Source organism: Rattus norvegicus, chromosome 1, assembly GCF_036323735.1.
Source record: "Rattus norvegicus strain BN/NHsdMcwi chromosome 1, GRCr8, whole genome shotgun sequence".
NCBI classification, from domain to species: Eukaryota; Metazoa; Chordata; class Mammalia; order Rodentia; family Muridae; genus Rattus; species Rattus norvegicus.
In genome coordinates, this window is record NC_086019.1 from 257248858 (window position 1) to 257269924 (window position 21067).

A 21067-nucleotide genomic window follows, 5' to 3' on the forward strand; every position below is an offset into this window, starting at 1 on the left:
TTGCTGGTCTCTAGGTGAGGAGGGAATGAAGCAAGAGGCAAAGGGTGAGATGGGATGGCAGGGCGACCCACCCCAGTTGTCCAAAGGGACGCAGCCCCAGGCTTGTTCTTACAGTGCAAGTTAACAGAATGCACTCCATATGTTGTGACATTCTGAGGATTTGTAGAGATTTATGGGCTTTGCCTGTGGATACATGTCAGATAAGAACGTGGTTTTGCGTTGGATTTCGGGGTTTTCACATGTTGATACAACCCACGTTGGAGATTCAGTGCTAGAACAGGAACGAAAATGATGTCACACCTACATTTTGGGCGCTTTCTTAGTTTGCTGGGGCCACTGGAAGGCTTCAAACATTTTACTGTCCTCTCTACTTGTCCCCAAGCTCCCTTCACTCTCACTTCCTTTTCCTGTATAGAGTGTGCAGTTAAATGACGGAGTTTATAGTCAGAGCCTTGAACACTCGGATTTTCCTCCCTCACCCAATGGACTGATAAAAAGAAACTAAATTAAACACCCACCCTTTCAGATCCTGGTTTGGCTTAATAAGCTAAGTGTGTTGAATGTGAACTTGGTGATTTTGTGGGCGATGGAGAAGGCCGGGGCAGCAGATATGTTAACAGGATGACACCCCCTGCCAGATTTCAGTGTGACAAGATGGTTTGCTCCCACTGGGGTTATAATTCAGAGGGCTTCTACCTCTAAACAAACAAAATGATTAAAAGCATCCGTGTTTCTGTGTCCTGTGGCATTCCTTCTGCAGTTCTTTGGTGTTGTTAAGCTAGGGGTGGAAATAGTTAATCTCCACTAACACTGGGATGGATGTTTAAAGCTGTCACTTAGTACAAATGTCTGATGATCTCAAAGGACACAGCACATATTGGAGTTCAAGTGCAAAGAATCAATGCCTCTGGACTTATTTAGTTTTTATTTTTTGAGAAACAGTGCTCCTTCTGAAAGATCTGGGTCATGTGACTCTGGTGAGGAACTTTCCTGGACAGTGCTATGATATTTCTTTTTCAATGTTGTTGTCCACTTGAAACAACTGTCCTATACCTGACTTCCACGTTCTCAACTGGTGTGTAGGTGCTGTGAGCTGACAAGAAGAGACTTTCTGTGTAATCCACATGTCTCAGTGATTTTGTGGCATCTCTATGTGCCCCTGTACATAGGGGTACCCTTGATTCATTTAGAGTCACTTTAAGTCCTTGTTTGGAGAAGTCAAACTCACATAAGACCACAGAACCCACTGCTGGAGCTTGAAGTATTTGGTTCTAAGTATTTGGTCACGTTTAAGAGTTGTTTTGCCTGACAGGTAGCATGTTGAACTTGTCCATCCTCACTGTAGTCTCTGAAAAAGGTCACTGAGGGTTTAACCTGAGATAAAGATACAAGGCATGAGTGAGGTTCTCATACATGTAAGATCTTCAAAACTGGGGTCTCCACAATTGTGGTTTGTCCACAGAAGCTTTTTTTCTGGGTATTGGGTTAGGGGTTCTCAGAGTTTATATGAATCTGTAGTTAATAAGGCATAAAAGAGCCAAGAATGAATAAATAAATGAATGAATGATATCCCTTAAGCATTTGATAGACATTTGATGTTCGTCTTTCTTCTTTCTTGCTATATTTTCAACTACCCCCTTGCAGAATGGGAGCCATTCTCTTCACAGAAAAGCTCTTAGACTTCAGGCTTTCCTCCCGGGAGTTTGCCTTCTGAGTACCTCAAAGATCGTGGGGATTCCCGGTTAGGATGTTTATGGAGGGAGCCTGCTTACCTACCAGGCACATCCTGCTGGAGACCCTTACGGCATTGCTGCCTTGGGTGTCCCCTCTCTGCTCGCTTTCAGCTTTGCACTATTACACTTCACTGACGATTTATCCTCACATTTTGAGCTTCTCTGGTTGTGGACCACGTGCCTTAGGTGTTTCTGGGTTCTCCATGCACAAATATTTAAATTTCATCTTATAAAGTCTTAGACATCCAAGTGGAGCTTCCGGGAGCCTCTAGCCAAGCCTCACCCCAACCCCTCCTTGCTGCCCTCTTCTTCATATTGAGTTGTCTTGTTCTCTTGCCTCTTGGGAATCTGTGGCTTTTCATCTGCTTCTTGAGCAGTTGTCTGAGCCATTTATTTCCTCTCTAATTGTTCTGTCAGTGACCTTTCTCAGGGATGCTGCTTTTTAAATATAAAATGGAGACCTTTTGGATTTATTAATTTTCTGTTTGCCAAGAAAACCCTGACGATAATTGCTAAGACTTCCCAGAAGTTATTAGTTTACAAATTTTAATGACACTCATGATTTATTTATGTGCTTCCCTCCTTCTACAGCTGCTCACCCAATTCCTTGGTGGAATTCCCGCCGAATCTCCGTGAACTAATGGAAACAGAACTGCAGTTGGAATGACATATTTTTCTTCACTAGGTTGTTAATTAAAAGCCTTCTGTCTTATTCATTAGGCTCTTCATGTGTCAGGTTCCGAGGGCTGGGCTGATGTGGGATGTGAAATCCTCTCTGTAGAACCTGGACCTTTCCCTATTTGCTCTCCGTGGTAATGAATCTGATGGAAAGTCCTGAATGCGTCACAGAACATTCAATTGAACAGATATCGGTCGAGCATCCATTGTGCAAGTAGCCCTGTGTACATTGCAGGGAGTTACAGAATAAGGAGGGCATGATGTTTGGTTTGGTCGGAAGATGTTTACACATAGGGGATGGAAGCAGGTGTGTGCAAGACTATGTGCATGCACATGAAGTGTGCCGCCTTCTTCCATGAGCTGCTCTGCTCTAGAGGCTCTTCAGCTTCCCTCCACCCTTTCCATAAACAGCGCAGAGCAACGGTAGGGATGGATTGAAGAGAAGGTTGGTATGACACACCTGCTACTTCGCTAGGTTTTATTTAAAGTGTGCTTGTTTGTGTGATGCATGCATACGTGTGTGTGTGTGTGTGTGTGTGTGTGTGTGTGTGTGTGTAGGTGTTGCTCACCCACACAGACTCCTGTGGAGACCAGGAGGTGATGTCACTGTATCTTTCTTTTAACTGTTTCTCCACCTTAGTTTTTGAGACAAAATTGCTTACAGAATCTGGAACTTGCTCTTTGGGCAAGACTGGCTGGCCAATGGGGTTGAGCTATGGCTGATGAGTTTCAGACCACACCACCATGTCAGACTTCTATAAATATGCATGCTGGGGATCTGGACACACGTGCATTTTACCCAAAAAGGCAACTCCTAAGCCTCTTAATTTTTTTATGTTTGTGTACACAGTGATGTGTTTCATCATGGCATTTGCATATATCTTATATTATATTTATACATGTATATATGTGTGTATACATGTGTATATGTGTATGTGTGTATGTGTGTTATATAATATATATACACATGTATATGTGTGTATACATGTGTATATGTGTATGGATGTACATGTGTGTATTTACACTTTGTTCATACCCTTTCTTCTAGTCCTCTCTGGAACCTTCTGGATGAGATCCTTCCTTCCTATCAACAGTCCTCTCTTCTCGCACAATCCTTGAAAAGATCCTTGACTTCTCTTCCTCCCTGGCCACACTTCACTTTCTGCATTCTTGAACTACACAGACAACCCCACATCCACACCACCACACGTGCACACAATGCACATATCCTCTTGTGCGTATGTTTATGTAGTACTTATCCATGTATATGTAAACACATTTAAATCTGGATTCACATATGAAGGGAAAGAGGCAGGCTTTAATCTTTATGTACTTGGCTTATTCTGTTTGACATGATGATCTCCATCCACTTTCCTGTGAACATCGTGATTGCAGACATTTTTATGGTAAGATTCCATTATGAATATATACCACATTCGAACCCATTCAGAACAATCTGTTTAATGAACATCGAGGATGGTTCCATGTCTTCACCGTTGTAAACAGCAGCCAGCACGCATGTGCAGGTATGACAGTCACATGTTGGCTTTTAGTCCTTTGGATACACACCCAGACATGGTAAAGCTGAGTCACATCCGAGCTCTACTTACAGTGTGCCCGAGGAACTTCCGCCTCAGGCACTCATTTGCATCCTCGCCACTGGTGTGTAAGAGGTCCGCATTCCCCACATCCTCACCAGCGATACTTTCCTGCTGAGTAATAGAACAGTTTACCACTTCTGCAGGATTGAGCCTCCTTAGAGAAAAATGTGTCCCTTCCTGTTGTCAGTAGTGGAGCTCTTGAAGGATTTTCAATGGATTCTCAGGCCACCTCTATAAAATATACGTAAAAACCAGCAGCGCTTACACAGTCTTTCCATGTATCTTAAAATATCTCTAGGTAGCTTATGGTACCTTGCTACGGCAGTGGTTATGCTATGTCATCTAGGGAACACTGGTAACAAATGGGTTGGTATTTACTCTGTTTTTTTCTAAATTGTTGTGAGACTGGGTTGAACCTTGGATATAAACCTGAAGATATGAAGGGCAGGCTTTATTTCCCATCACATTTTTTGGAGCTACCTGGAACAGATGGGCTTAATGCAGAACTTTGACCATCAGGTCGATACCTGATGAAGTGATCATTGTTTGGTCAGGTACTCTAAGCCCAGATGCTGCCACTAAGATCCAGGTGAAATGGTGCTGCAAGTTTTAAGTGAAAAGGTCCGGATGCGCAGAGGCATAATGTGTTGTCACTTGACAGGGGATTTGCGGTGTCTTCTTTTAGTTTTGGACAGTGAAGACTACTGCATGCCTTTGTTTGGGTACAGTGGCTGCGTCAGTGGTGACGGTGACCGTGATGATCCTGGGTACAAGATGCAAGGACTGATTTCCAGCTCCCTGCACTGACTGTCTTTTAGGGACTTTTTCATTTTGGGGAAGCTACCTTTACTGAAGAGGTTTGCTATTCCTCACATAAATGGCATGGAAGGCAGAGAGGGACCATGCACTACCCTCTAATGTAGTATAGAACGCGTTAAAATAAAATAAGAAAAAAAAGAATAAGGTAGGTTCCTGGCCGCATCCGTGGGATTCCAGTTTAGTGCACATGACTCACGCGCTGACATTTGTAATTTTAAAGTTTCTGTTATTTATTCTGGTTTCCAGGTAAGGCTAGAAAATGCTGAGCTAAACAAAGGTGGGTATAAGGACTAGCTCTGCTGCTATGTAGTATGGACACCACACTGTCCTTCTGTCCTAAGGTCAGATTCTTTCAACTCTTGAGTCTACAGGTCCTGCCATCCTGGGCTGTCAAATAGGGAGCACAGAGAGAAATTTATCATGCTCATTGGTTCCTTTCCTGAGATGGCATCCCTAGTCCCACATGCAGCCACCTTCACTCTCCTTAAGATGCCTGCTGGTTAAGTCTTAATCTGAGTATCAGCATCCTAACACACCCTGTTAACTTGCTGCTCCTTCATGGCTACTAGTCGGTTGGCAGGCGTTATCCAGAACACCTGTCCAAACTATTCAGCTTAGATTCATTAAACAAAGAGGACACCCTTCATTCTATGGAAGCACTTGTTCTAAATTGCAGAAAAGAGGAGTTTGCTCTGAGTCTTAGGTCACCAGACATCTTCACTGGGGAATTGACACCCGAGAACACTGGAGAGGTAGATTTGGATTATGGGTTTACTGTTCTACCATGTATTATGTGAAAAAGCATCTTCTTACAGCCTGGTCTGTTTTCTTCCACTAGCCAGTACCCTGTCATGCATACATCTTGATTTGTGTCCAATGCTGAACATATGGACCATGTCTGTTGATTCGTGTCCAATACTGCATGTATGGACTGTGTCTGTTGATTCGTGTCCAATGCTGCATGTATGGACTGTGTCTGGTGCTTGCCATTTTATGTTGCTTTCCCTCCTCTGCCTGCTCAGTGCCTGTTTATCACAACCACAGATAACCGCAGCCTTTGGAGAAGGGGTGCAGAATGCTCCCTCCTCCGTTCTGCAGCCCGAGCTCCCTCTCATTTTCTCAGCAGTAGATTCATTAGCCTTCTAATGAAGTTAATAAGTGAGAAGACCAGACAGTCCCTTCTAAAATAACATTTATAAATGAATACATTTCCCTACTCTCAAAGGTAGACTTTAATTTATGTCCCTGCCAGATGTCCACATGTGTAAAACTATGATAGGTGGGCTCTTGGAAAGTGGTTTAAAGCCAAGAACGGGAGAAAAAAGTTAAATTCGCAGAGAGCCTATCTATTTTCACATTTATAGGAGAGTAGATTTTATACACCCCGTTCCTGCTTGTATATATAACGACCATAAAGATTAGATAGCCAAGCTTTCATTGTTACCTTCCCATCGTTCGGTGGCCAATTACTTTATTGGACATGGAAGTTCACGCCATTAGGAGGCTTCTGGCAGCTTCACCATAAAGATCACTGCCCCAGACACAATAAATTGATAAGTGGCAGCTACAGTCTGTCACATGTCAGTGAGATTTCTTTATAGAACTCGCTAAGCTTTCGGGGAAGCATTTCATATCTTTCTGCTGCTTCCACGCATAATGTCCGAGCCGAAGCTAAAGTTAAGTCTTAAAGCTCAATGCAATTATCTTTTGAAGTGTTCTCTCTTTCAACGAATCCCTCAAATTTGAAAAGCCCCTCACATTTATGGATGTGAGATGCATGTAATTAAACATTCCATTTCATAGATGGATAAACTAAGGCCGTGAGGGGATTGACTGTCAGTGATTTCATATCTGGGACCTAAATTCAGTGCCCAGTGGCTATTTATTTCTGCTGAGGTATTAACAATCATGCCTGGCCTTTTCTGCTTGGTACTGTGTTTCATAAGACATCTTTGGATAAGGGATTCTTTGGGGACTAGAAACTGGTTTACTTGGATGTTTTGTCTAAATGATTTTCACTTTAGGTGAATCATGAGCATCACCTGGGAAATTTAAGAAAAGTCCGTTTCCTGGGCCTCTTTCCAAACCCAATGAATTGATTTCTAGGGCCAAGGTCTAGGAACCCACAGTTTCAAAGAGCTCTCTTCTTAATTAGTCATTGACCTAAGAGACTTCATGGCCATCTTGGCATCTGTAAGAATCATGGGAACTCGTTCCCTTGGCTCACCAGCTTCCCTCTGCCCATTTTCCCTATGTCTGGCTCAGAGTGACAAGCACAGAGACTTCCAGAAGCCCACAGCTGCACCTTCATCATTATAAATGACAGCCATTAATAATTGCAATGGGCTCTGGCACTTACTAATTAGCCCCCATTCTGTCAGCATCAGGCCTGTCTGATTGGGCAATTAACATTGATCTTAGAGAGCACTGACACAAGAGGCTGGTCTCAGGCCCTGACTTCTACTTGGAGGTAAACCTTGTGAAGGTAAGTTGGCAGCTGGGGAGTCTAAGTCTCCATGGGGAGTCAGGTGACATTGAAAAGGCTTTCTTGTCACGAGTGGGGAAAAAATCACCCCAACTTCAGTTACATATTGTATTTGTTGGAAGGAATCTAAGACAGCCCGGCATTTGGAGGAAGAGAGAAATGAAACAAAGCCACAGAGATGGGAAAATTTTAGGTTTCTCAAGATGCCACAGTCGCTGGACATCCTGGCTTTGCTTTCTTTTTTTAATATTTATTTTATGGATATTTTATGTATTTACATTTCAAATCTTATCTCCTTTCCCACTCTCCCATCCCCCTTCCCCTTGCTTCTATGAAGATGCTCCCACTCCCACCCAACATCTCCCACCTCAACACTCTGGCATTCCCCCACACTGGGGAAAGAAGCCTTCACAGGACCAAGGACTTCTCCTCCCATTGAGGCCAGACAGTGTAATTCTCTGCTACATATGCAGCTGGAGCCATGGATGGATCTCTCTATGTGTACTCATTGGTTGGTGATTTAGTAACTGGAATCTGTGGGTCTGGTTGGTTGATACTGTTGTTCTTCCTATAGGATTGCAAACCCCTTCAGTTCCTTCAGTCCTTTCTCTGATTCCTCCATTGTGTTCCTCTTGCTCAGTCTGATGGTGAGCTGCAAGTATCCTCATCTGTACCAGTAAGGCTCTGGCAAAGCCTCTCAGGAGACAACCATATCAGGCTTCTGTCAGCAAGCACTTCTTGGAATCAGCAATAGTGACTGGGTTGGGTGGCTGCATATGGGATGGATACACAAGTGGGGCAGTTTCTAGATGACCTCCCCTTCAGTCCCTGCTCCACTCTTCGTCTCTGTATTTCCTCTCATGAGTATTTTATTCCCCCTTCTAAGAAGGATGGAAGCATCCACATTTTGGTCTTCTTTCTTCTTGTATCTTAGGTATTGAGAACGTTTGAGCTAATGTCCACTTATCAGTGAGTGCGTACCATGTGTGTGATTTTGTGACTGGGTTACCTCACTCAGAATGATATTTTCTAGTTCCATCCATTTGCCTAAGAATTTCATGTACTCATTTTTTAAAATAGTTGATAGTACTCCATTGTGTAAATGTACCACATTTTCTGTATCTATTCCTCTATTGAAGAGCATCTGGGTTGTTTCAAGCTTCTGACTATTATAAATAAGGCTGCTCTGAACATAGTGGAGCATGGCTCCTTGATGTATATTGGAACATTTTTTGGGTGTATGCCCAGGAGTGGTATAGCTGGATCCTCAGGTAGTACTATGTCCAATTTTCTGAGGAAGGACCAGACTGATTTCCAGAGTGGTTATACCAGCTTGCAATCCCAGCAACAATGGAGGGGTATTCCTCTTTCTACACATCCTCACCAGCATCTGCAGTTACCTGAGTTTTTGATCTTAGCAATTCTGACTGGTGGTGTTGTTGTAAAATATAAAAAATAAAAAAGTAGGGTTGTCTTTTATCCCCCTAAGTCCAGCACCCCAGTGCCCCAAGATATCTGCTAGTTATCCTGGCAGAAACATATCCCAACTCCATGGCGGCCCAGTGTTTCCTGCTGCCACACACTTTCCTACACTCAAACTGTCACATAAAAGAAGACAGAACACAATAATCTTTGACCCAATTGGTAAGATATAATTGCCCACCTAAACATACAAAGCCCAGTAACATCCATCCCTTAAGAATATTAATAACAACCTGTAAATACACAGAGCAGAATCTTAACATCCCCTGCCATGGCTTCTCTCCCTTTCCCTCTTGTCTCTTCCTCCTTTCCATCCCAGTCTCCTTCCCTTCCTTCAAACCTCTTTCCTACCCATCCTTCCTTCTCAGCCAATGACAGGCCTCCTTCTATCTTGTAACTTCCTTACCTGTGACATCATCCCACATTTCACCCTTTTTGTCTAATTAAAATTTTTTTCTCTCAAATATAAGCTGAGCATAACTATTATCATTTTGTAATTAAAAGCATAAAATATATCTAACACCCAGTCTAACACTATATCAGTTAAACAGAACATTTAGTTATCAATTCCAGCTTAAGAAAGGCTTAAAATCTATATTATATCTTGGCTAGCTTGTATACTATCTGATAACTATCCAATAAAATATGTATTTCCAGAGTTAAAAATCCTGGGGCTGGGGATTTAGCTCAGTGGTAGAGCGCTTACCTAGGAAGCGCAAGGCCCTGGGTTTGGTCCCCAGCTCCGAAAAAAAGAACCAAAAAAAAAAAAAAAATCCTGATAGGCTATGAAACTATAATCAGTCTTCAACCCCATCAGAAATCTGAGAATGACCAAATATCTATACACATAGGAAGCCTAACATGACTTCCAGAACTAAGAGGTTGTAGAGACAAATCTCCACTAGCACATTCCCCTGTTAGCAACATGTGAGCGTAAGTCTTCAGCTTTCTGGCCCCAAATCAACTGACAGACTGTTGAAATGCAGATTTTTGAAGGGCAGAGCACCCTGTCTTAGCAGAGGTTATCAGTCAACTATTCTGCATAATTTGTCCTTTTTCTGGACAGCATTAGTCTGCAAATGAAACAGGCAGTTTTGTCCAGTAGCTGCCTAGCCACAAAGTATTGCCTCTCTCTGGAGGTAGAGATGTTCAAATTCTTCATTAACTCTGCCAAAGGGGAACTATTAGGAGCAGATATGTCTCAACAAAAGATAAATAACTTTAAATCTCAATTTTTTTGGATTTCTGATATTTTTGAAAACTATCTATCTATAAAGACAATGTGGACTGTTGTCTTTATATCTTAATATTATCTTCAAACTACTCTCATAAAGTCAGCCATATATTTGCTATTTGGCCCTTAACTCACATGTGTAATCAACTCAGAAGTTTGTAATGACATCAATAGAAGACTGGCTCTAAACCTTGTACTTTTAAACCTTTTAACAAATAAATTCTATATTTTAGCTTAGTTACCAAATGAGATTATGACTATACAACTCAATCTAGCTAATTCCTCCTGTTAAATTACAACAAGTTTTAAATTCCTCATAAAAACAACTTTACAACTACCACTTTCAGCCCCCCAAAAGTTCAGGGAATTGGGGCGACGACTCCTCCATAACTTCTTCAAGCTGTACATGGGCATTGAGATATCCTTGGGGGGTTAGGAAGAATGAAGCAAATGTTGTAGCAGGATGTGTCCCAACTGGACCCAGCTGAAAGCCCTTGAGACCAGGAATTGAAGTAGGCACATTCTGCAAAATACAACTCTCAAGACAAACGTTTAGAATCAAGATATCTTTTTGTTTGATTCTCCTGAATCAATTTTTCAGGTGGTCTACCTCTATCAAATCTGATCAATATGATTCTGTGAGGTTTGCAGAGCCTAATCACACTTTTTAAAAACACAAAGACAAAATCTTTCTCCCAAAATGCTGTGTTCCTTAGTCTATAACCAGAAAAGCTTGTATCTTGCACTCTCTCCCAAAGTAGTAATCTAAACATAAAACTCAAAGTCATACCCATTATGAAGATTAAACAATTTTTAAAAAGGAAGTAAGATAAACAGTGAGCCTGATAGGCTTTTGTACTCTATGATATAAGGAAATGAACCCAAAATTCCTGTGGAGCCCATGTTAAGAGAATCTGAGCTTCCTGTTGTGGTAAATACCAAAAGTAACCACAAACCCTCACTAGCTGGCATCAACGTGCCATATGGCCTTTAGCAGGGTAATTCATAAAACAAACTAATCACCTTCTATCAATTTGAATACCAATAAGGAACTTAAAAACCAGGACTTTAGCCCAAAATATATCCATCTGTTAAGCTCTCTACCCGGAGCCACAGATTTTTGTTTAACCTTAATAACTTCTATATGTCTGTGTTCATTCTGCCTAGTATTACAGACATTGGAGTCAGCAACTAATTTTTCCCTATCTAAGTTCCAAACCATGGATGAAAATTCCCACGGGATTTGGGTAATCTCTGTACTCTCCTTAAAACAAACTTAAACACCTTCTATCAATTCTAATACCAACAAGCAACTTATCAAACCAGGACTTTAGCCCAAAATATATCAATCTGTCAAGCTCTCTACTCGGAGCCACAGATTTTTCTTTAACCTTAATAACTTGTAAATACCTTCTATCAATTCCAATATCAATAAGCAACTTAAAATCAGGACTTTTGCCCAAAATATATTCATCTATTAAGTTCTCTACCTGGAGCCACAGATTTTTATTTAACTTTAGTAACTTCTATAGCATATGTCTGCATTCACTCCGCCTGGTGTTACATTTATCACAACTCTCTCCTTGGAGTTAGTGACTAATTTTTCCCTATCTAAGTTCTGAACAGTGGGTAAAAATCCCCACGTGATTCAGGTAATCTCTTTACTCTATTCTTTCTAAAAACAAACTTAATCACCTTTTAATAATACCTGTAATTAAGAAGTAGCAAGAGACACTGGACCACCGCAGAGTTGAAATGTGTTTCTGCCAAGATATCTATCATATATCTTGGGGCACTGAGGTGCTGGACCTAGGGGGATAAAAGACAACCCTACTTTTTTAATTTTTTATATTTTACAACAACAGATGGCACCCAACGTGGGGCATGAACCCACGACCCTGAGATTAAGAGTCTCATGCTCTACCCACTGAGCTATCTGGGAGTAGAGGAAGGCTACTGATTTCTTTAAGTTAACTTTATATCCTGCTACTTTACTGAAGTAGGAGTCTAGGACTTTACTGAAGTCAGGTTTAGGAGTTCTCTGGTGGAATTTTTGGGGTCACTTAAGTATACAACCATATCATCTGCAAATAGTGATATTTTGACTTCTTCCATTCCAATTTGTACCCCTTTGATTTCTTTTTGTTTTCTAATTACTGTGGCTAGGACTTCAAGTACTATATTTAATACGTAGGGAGAGACTGGGTAGCACAGATTCTAAACTCTTGAGCCTAGATGAGCTGTCTTGCCTACGTGAGTCTTACCTGGTGAGAGGCCATTGGGGATGAGGCTTCTCTGGCTTCTTGTTCTTAGATATAGGTCAGATATCAAGACTCTCAAAGGGTCAGGTGTGGGTCTCTTTTAGTACAGGGTGTAGAGGTAGCACAGATGCTTAAGCTTAGTCTGTTTCCTTTCTCAATTGTGCTTCCTTTGTGGATGTGGGCAGTGATGGTGGTAATGGTGGGAGGTAATGCAGGAAACCACCAGGGGCTTGAAATCGACCTGATTCTGATTTGTTCTGATGCTTGGATGATCTACCTTTTATCTTCTTGGAATACATATGCCCAAATTCCTGCAGTCTTGAGGACTGAGGATGCTATAAAGGATTTATTTTTGTCAAATGGAAGAAACAATGAATTTCCTAAACACTTCAACACTTTTCTTGCATAATTAAATTTTTATATAATTTTACTGATAACAATACTTTCCCAAAGCTTGATAAATGAAGGGTAGTCTTAGGTACTTGCTGTGTAAATCCTGTTCATGTTGCAGTACCGCCTTGACATATGCATAACTATATATATTTACCCATATACTTTCACATAATTGAGATCATCTTGTATAACCAGTTTTTCTACTATTTTATATAAGGTTTGACTAAGCATTTTTCTCTGTTATTCAAAGTGCTTTCCAAGCACACATTTAATGTTAGTGGAATAGAGTATTATATTGCGATTCCATAATTTACTTAACTGTTTGTTCTTCCATTTTTGGAGATTTAGGTTGCTTTCATTTGCTTCTATTTAAAAAGCATTCGGGTTTTCTAATGTTTACCTGACTGCATAAATATTTGTTCTTATCTGCATTTCAGATTCTTTCCTTAGGATAGCCTCCTGGAGGAGAAACCTTAAGACTCAGCACATGCTGTCAAACTGGTTTTGAGCAAAGTGCATTTTGGAAACTCTTTGGCTGTGGAAGGCCAGCTCTTGGATTCAGAGAGAAATACTGCAAAAGTTTGCAGTGTGTGCAGACACGGGCAAGGTGTCTGTCTATTACGTGATTAACAGTAATTTTGTGCTAAATTTTTGTGGGATTATTGGCATAATTCATAACATAATCATATCTCTGAAAGAATAAATTTCCAGATTCAGAGGATAGGCATGCTTCCTGCAAGCCAAGCATGTCCAAGTCTGCTTTGAAAAATGAGAAGAATGATGGTGTTATCATCTTCAACAGCAATAACGATAACAATATTTGCCATAGTTATTGGCCACTGTGCGCCAGATGATTATTGGAATGAAATTTATATGCTTAGTTGATCGGTATTATAATCGAATGGGGAAGTGGCAGTCCCTCCTCCATTCCACAGCAGTTCAGTCTAAAGGTTGGTGAGTTGAACTAACTTTCCTGTGTAAGACTTTGTAGCATTAGATTTTGACCTACATCTGCTAGTTCTAGGGCCTATGCATTTGACTCTATTCTAGATAGTCCTGCTTGGTTGAAAGTTGCTGTTGGGATTCCCAGAAGTCTAAGATACATGATTTTCCTAGTGTAAGATCATGTGTAGGGTCAAGATGTCAATAACATTTTTCTTGAGTCAGACCTATGACTTCTTCACTTCAAAGAATGGTCTGTTATAGTAGTGTCAAGACAGAAGTGCTTACTTAAAGAGTTAGAAAAGCTCTCAAGTCCTCAGTTTTCTGAGAAACCACTGAGGTACTTATGGAAAAGGAACATATGTGTTTTGCACTCATTCTGTGAGCCATTTGTACATTCTTGAGAGTCACGATTAGGTAAACACATGCAAGTCTAGTGCATGTTACCTGGGTTCAAAGCCCAGCTCTGCTACTTGCTAGCTGTCAGCTTTGGGCAGGAGAGCTCCTCTTCTCTTCATTTCCTTATCACTAGAGAGTGCTCAATGGTAGTACCTAGCTGGGCAGCTGAGAGGATGTTCTGGAAGATGGGTGAAGTGTTTGCAGTAGTGCTCAATCCTGTGAGTAATGTTCTGTGAGTGCTTTAGTTTCTGTCACAATTTCTCAGACTGTCCTATTTCCTGTGTTGAAGTCTCATGTCTGCCAGGGCTTAGCTCACATTTCCCCAGCATAAGTAGTAAAATCTCCCGGAATACATTCTTTGACCTGTTCTTTAGATGTCTCCCTCTAATATGGAGGTGACACAGATGATGTATTTCCTGAAATGAGTGAGGGGTAGTCACAGACTCTGCAAGACAGTGAAGTGGCAGTGCTGGACTCAGCAGGGGACTCAGGGGAGACTTCTCAAGGGTGTGTGTGGAGGTCATGCAGCATACTGTCACATCCTGGGTGGCTTCAGTGGCAGAAATGTACAGTCATTATTCTGGAGGATGGAAGTTTAAATTCCAGATGGGCAGGGGGTCCTCTTCTAAGATGGTCACATCCATCTCACTCTGGAAGCCATCAGGCAATCTGTGGGATTCCTTGGCTTGTCGAATAAGCTTCTCCTTTCTGTCTTCCTCCCCATGCCTCTTAGATTTCCTCCGTCTATCATCCATTCTGAATTGGTGGCCTGTTCTACTCCAGTACACTTTAGTGTTAATATTGATTCAAGTTATGACTCTGAAGAAATGTTCCAAGTTGTCCCTGATGAGGAAGAGTTAACCAGGGGTTGTTGAATTGGGGGTGTGGGGAGATTCTAAGCAAGGCTGTGAAAAGATCCTGTGCTACATGGGGGATCAGCCTTCCATGAGAGCCAGATTGAGCCAGTCAATGAGGAGAGAGATCCTTGGGGAGAAGGGAGAGGCAGACACCAAGCCCTTGTGTATTTTGTCAGCCATATTCAACCAATTGGCTATAATTGTTTGAAGTGGGAAACAGTTAAAGGACTTTATGTGATTTTTTTACTTTATTAAAATTTTATTTATTTTTGAGACTATAACGCACTTTCTTCTGTTTGGTTGTCTATTTGAATGTATTTTTTCACAAATTCTGCCTAGCTGTGTATTTGTGACTTTCCCCCTTGGCATAATATGTATGCTTTGAGTGTGATATACAAACTGAAAGTCTTGCTGAATTGAATGTCAATATTTCCATCACTTTCTTCATGTCTGTTATTGCAGTTTTCTCTTTCATAAAGTAGATGTCTTGCAGTCTGTAAATAACCAAATCGACCTAATCTTTCCTTATGGAGCTACGGTCTCAGTCTTAAATTTCTGTGATTGGAGAGTTCTCACCTTTTAACCCTGTTCTTCTCATAGCACATCCTGACAATTGATGGGAAGTACATGCTGAAATTCTTGAATAAGCGCTGAAAATCATTTGAGGAAACTTCTGTTTGCTCAGTCATCTCATTCAATCCTTCTCCCAAACTTCTGAAGTAGATATTATTGAGCCCTTCAATGTCTTGGATGGGGAAGCTGAGATTTCAGTATAAGGGACTCCTCTAGTCATCTGTAAACCATCTAGGTGGGCTTGGGCTATTCTTAGCCAAGATGGCAAAACCATGGTATATTCATAACCAAATAATTCCTCAACTGGCAGCTTTGGTTAATTTCTCTGAGTGGTCTCTACTCCACTCTTGTCACTTCAGATCTGGGTACCAACTCTCTGATGGGAAACAAGAAGATCTAAGGAGAGCAAATCCTTCTGCAGAATTTGCTACCTCACTGTTTAGCATCCCTGCCTTTATTGATGCTATGATGGGAATTTCTTCTCTTCATTCACTATTTTAACCACCAGCATGTGTTCCTTTTTTCCATGCCCCTCCTTGAACTCCTCAATCTAACTCTGTCCTCCTTTGTGGTTTTCTCCTTATTCACCTGTTACTTAGCCTGTCTGTAGTCTCTTAAGGCTTTATCATACAGTTGTGTACTTGGCATGTCATCAGTGTGCAGAAATGTCTCTTGGGACAGAAAGAGTTGGAAGATATATTTGAATATCCTTGGCCTTGATGTTAGGAGTCTGCTGAAAGTTTGTCTGTTCCTCACAGCTATTGCACTGCAGTTGTTGACAGTTTTTGCACTGCAGTTGTTGACAGTTTTTGCACTGCAGTTGTTGACAGGTATTGCACTGTAGGTGTTGGCAGGTGTTGAACTGCAGGTGTTGACAGCTGTTGCACTGCAGGTGTTGACAGCTGTTGCACTGCAGGTGTTGACAGTTGTTGCACTGCAGGTGTTGACAGTTGTTGCACTGCAGTTGTTGACAGGTATTGCACTGTAGGTGTTGGGAGGTGTTGCACTGGAGGTGTTGACAGCTGTTGCACTGCAGGTGTTGCACTGGAGGTGTTGACAGCTGTTGCACTGCAGGTGTTGCACTGGAGGTGTTGACAGCTGTTGCACTGCAGGTGTTGCACTGGAGGTGTTGACAGATGTTGCACTGTAGGTGCCTAAGAATCTCATTGTCAGGGTGCCTCCTGTGGATGCTTGGTCTTGGTGACCTATCTGCTCTTGCCACCAGCCTTCTTGGGGCAGTGATTCTTTTTCTACAGCTAGTCTTCTGTCACAGCTAGATGGTGTAGAATCGGGTAAGTGGATATTTTGGAGTGATGGCATGCTTTGGAAGCCAGCCAGCTGAAAACTGACAGTGCCACATCCAGAATGACACAGTTTTCAAAATTCACTGGATGTCTAGTGGCAGTTGCCAGGCTGCTTATCAGAGTTGACAAAAGGGACATTTTCAAGAGATTGGAGTGTAAGTGGAGGCAATATGTTGGGGGCATTTATCATAATTGCTAGCGTACGTTGAATGGTAACAGTGTGCCAGGAATAGGTACTTTCCAATATGTCTGATCTAAACATCCAAATGGCAAGATGTTTAATAAAAGTGCTGGGTTTGGTGTGAGCATGATACCGTGAGACTAGAGGATTTTTTTTTTTTGTAGATTTCTAGTTTCGTTATTTTGTCTAAGGACACGAGGAATCGTTAAATGCTTATAAAAGATGTCAGTTATTAAAAGAGACATTTTGAATAGATTCTTCTCTCCCAAGAATGTCTGACAGGAAGCTTAATGATAGTGTAGCCACAGTCTTAGGTTTAAATGGATGTGGCCTTTCAGGTATTGCTTACCAAATGCAGCCACAAGAGGATCCATCCAGCTTTAGGCATTTTAGGAAAATCTCAATGACTTCTGCTATGCACTGGGACCAAAGCCCCACCTAAGTCCTTCAGGGTTTAGCTGCTCTTATTGCCAGAACCACACTTGGGACAAAGCTGTGGTGTGAAGGTTCCAAGTCTGTATGCACAAAGGACTCACTGGATGATGCTACCTCTCTGTCTTGGATCTTTAGTGTGCTGGTGTTGGCAGTGTCAGCCAATGAACACTGAACCAGGATGCTTTGAATCTCTATCAGAGAAATCATTGGGGTTTTTGTCTGCTTCCCAAGGTCTATTATTAAAGCAGCAGAGTTAAGATAATGACACCCTGTTTATATAGACTCAGAAGGGTCTACACAGATAGAGGGTTAGTAGAGGGGTAATAATAGAGGGGTAATAATATGTGGTACTAGGAGATCCAAATTGTGGTTATTTCACTTAATTGAGAGCAAACCTGTTTTTTTCTTTTCTGATTGAAGGCTTCACACCAGTCCAGAATATTCTTATTTTCTCCCATTGCTGTTTTTCTCTCAGGTTCCTATCATATATTTTGTATGTATCTAATTCCCATTTTCTTGTATGTTTTCAACCCAAGGGTCTCTTTCCCAGTGAAAGACCATTTGAACATCCAGAGAGATGTCCTGGATGGCCAACCCTTCAGTCCCTAGTTGGGCAATTATTATTATGTAGCTCATGCATAGATTATTTCATCAGATATGGCATGACTCTTCACTGGGAAGTACTCTGTTGACACACTGGCAAGATTCACTTGCTGGAAGGGAAGCAGTGAAGAAATTCAGGAGGGGAGGCATTGTTCCGTAGATAGAAGCCAGGGAAGATGGGAAGATGTTAGATGACAAGTCTTGACCTGAGCTGTGGATCTTTCTTTTAAGACTCTCTCAGCTGGACTTTTTGATGTTCCACATCAACCATAAACAAAACAACGCTTTCCCCTCATGTATAAAGGATGGAGATTTGCTTAATATACCTTGGCTAAGGACAGAGGTTGGACCGAAACAAAAAATGAGCATATTTTGAGCATATTTTTTGGACAGGAAAGTGGACACCCCTGAAAGATCTTGAGATCTTTAGGAGACTTTCAAAACTAAACCCTTCGCTGTTTAGAAGAGCAAAAAGGTGTACTTTAGGATATGAAGACAAGTGCTGGGCTTTCTCTTGGAAAAAAATTGAAAAGCCATACTCAAGTGGGACCTTGAAGGAAAATGGCTTCCTTCTCTCTTTTTCTAAAAGAAAAAAGGAAAGAAAAAAAAAGAAATTCCAAGCTAAGTAAGGTGAATCCGATAGTGAAAGTCAGTCAAGCTGCTGCCCAAAACACAGGAAGGTGAGGGGAGGGTTGATACTCAGGGTTTCTTTGGTAGTTTCTAAAGTGAGTTTCATATAGAGGCTGAGCTGTGTGTTGTTATTGGTTATCAGTCTGCATGGGATAGAGATAAGTAAGGGTTGGGACTATTCTATTTTTTGAATTAAATTTATTTATTCACTTTACAGCCAAATATCAGCCCTTCCTCTTTTCCCCATAGCCCCTCGTGTAAGTCCTCCCTACACTACATCTTACTCTTCTCTCTTGAGAAGGGAAAGCCCCCTGCCTCCCTGTCTCACCCTCCCCCCAGCACATTAAGTCGCTACAGGACTAAGCACATCCCCTCCTACTGAGTGTAGACAATATGGTTCATTTAGGTGCTTGGGATCCACAGGCAGGCAGGCAACAGGCTCAGGGACAGCCTCTGATCCAGCTGTTGGGGGCCCCACATGAAGACCAAGCTGGTCATCTGCTACATATGTCCAGCCCGTGCTCTCTGGTTGGTGATTCAGTCTCCAGGAGTCCTGGAGGGTCCAGGTTTGTTGACTCTGTTGGTCTTCTTGTGGAGTCCCTGTCCCTATGGGTCCCTCAATCCTTCTCTCAACTGTACCATAAGATTCCCAGAACTCTGTCTAGTGTTTGGTATGAATCTCTGCATCTCGAGCCTCTCAGGGTACAGTTATGCTAGGCTCCTGTCTGCAAACATAATGGATTATTGTTAAGAGTGTCAGGGATTGGTTCATGCCCATGGGATGGCAACTATTCTTCGATGTTTGCGTGTTCATCACATTCTTGATGGCAACTCATTTGTATTGTAACTGCTACTTGTCAAGGGAGTGAGAGGGCAGAACATACTCAGGACAGATACTAGAAAAGTGAGCCTAAGAGAGAAGAAGACATCAAAAAGGGGAGAGGGACCTGAGTAGAGCGTTTTCTGTGGAAGAAAGGAACTAGGGTTTGGCTTAATTTTTATTCAGTTATTTCTTCCAAGCAAAAAGAAATGATCAGTGATTAATGCAAGGAAGGAAAAAGGTTATGTAACAGAAGTTACATTATTATGGTGAAAACTGGGGGAAGGGATGACTGTGTAAAAGGGCAGATATTTCTGAAAGAACAAATTATGTAATTCACTTCTTAAAGAACATACTTACCAGGTTTCTTGATACAAGAATTCTTTGTATTTCCCGAGCTAGGAGGATTAGTCAGGTCCGTCACTAATTGCTTACACTGTGAGATAAGCTACCAAATCTGTTAGGTGCTGGATAGCAATGATTTTGGTGCCTGAAGGAACCTGAGTTTAAACACTAGATGCTCCAGCTATCAGTTATAAGTTGATGGCAAATTACGTAACCTCCTTAATCCTCATGTTAATGTCCTCATACGGAAAGCAGGGACAAATGTTGCTTAGAGGGATAACATAGGAATTAACTTCCATCGAATTATCGGGAGGCACTGTTAAATATGTGGGCACTTTAGTCTCTTCTATTTTCTCTCTGGATTCTTTAAAAATGTTGACGCTAATGTTTGTGGTTATTGGGGAGTTTTTACTTAATCCTTTCTAAGTCAAATGCTTTGCTTTTGCAGCATCTTGACTACTTATCCACAGTGCCCCTTCATTCTGTGCACGTTAATATGAGCAGGAAGGGTGAATACCTTCCAGTCTCTTTTGGGGGTGGTCTAGAGCCACTGAATTTCCTTTTTATAGCAGGTTTTCCCCATCCCAAGGTAGATGGTGTCTATAGTCTTATGCAATGAATAGATCTGCAAAGGAAGAGGACAAAAGATAAGTGTACAGTAAACCTGGTAATAGCCCAAAGTGTTGAGTGGTGCATGGTGGTGTGGCAGGGGCTATGTGTAGATGGGAGAAAGGAGACAGAAGGTGGGAGGAGGGCACTTTTATTAAAGTAGCCAGGAAGTATCTCACTGGAGGCAGATCTGGGTCTACAGTGAGGCAAGTGAGATACAGTTCATAATATTGAGGACGCTTTTACTCTTAAGGTCCTGTAAGCACCTCCTTAAAATTTGCATCCTAGATGCCCTGCTCACTTTCTCCTGCTCGTCCTATCCCTGACTAGAAGGTGACATTTAAGCCAAGGCCTCAGAGATAATGAGGAGGAATTCCTTCAAAGAGCCGCTTGGTCATCAACTGAACAAGTGAAGATTGTTTGCTGTGGCTCATTTCGATGTGGTACAAAGATATCTGCGTAAATCCTCTAATTGCCAAAATTGACCCATCAATGTTAAAGACCCCTTTTAAGTGGATCATTTTCTTCCTTTTACACAGCCATCAAATGCAGCACTAATGAGGGGTGGTGTTCATCTTGTTTTACAACCCTGAGCCTTTCTGCATTCATTATCACACAGGAATTTGACTCTGTGTGCTTCTGAGACAGAGGGGCCTCCATTATTTCTTCATATTCTCACACAG

At 41.7% G+C, this 21067-nt stretch overlaps 1 protein-coding gene and 1 non-coding gene across 2 annotated transcripts in view; one reads left to right on the forward strand and one right to left on the reverse strand.

The window, feature by feature from the left end:
• Window positions 1–21067, forward strand: part of Sorcs3 (sortilin-related VPS10 domain containing receptor 3) — a 634818-nt gene that overhangs the window by 208416 nt on the left and 405335 nt on the right. The window lies entirely within an intron of this gene.
• On the reverse strand, window positions 11902–11974 carry Trnak-cuu2 (transfer RNA lysine (anticodon CUU) 2). The gene has a single exon. It is a non-coding gene; the product is annotated as a tRNA-Lys (tRNA).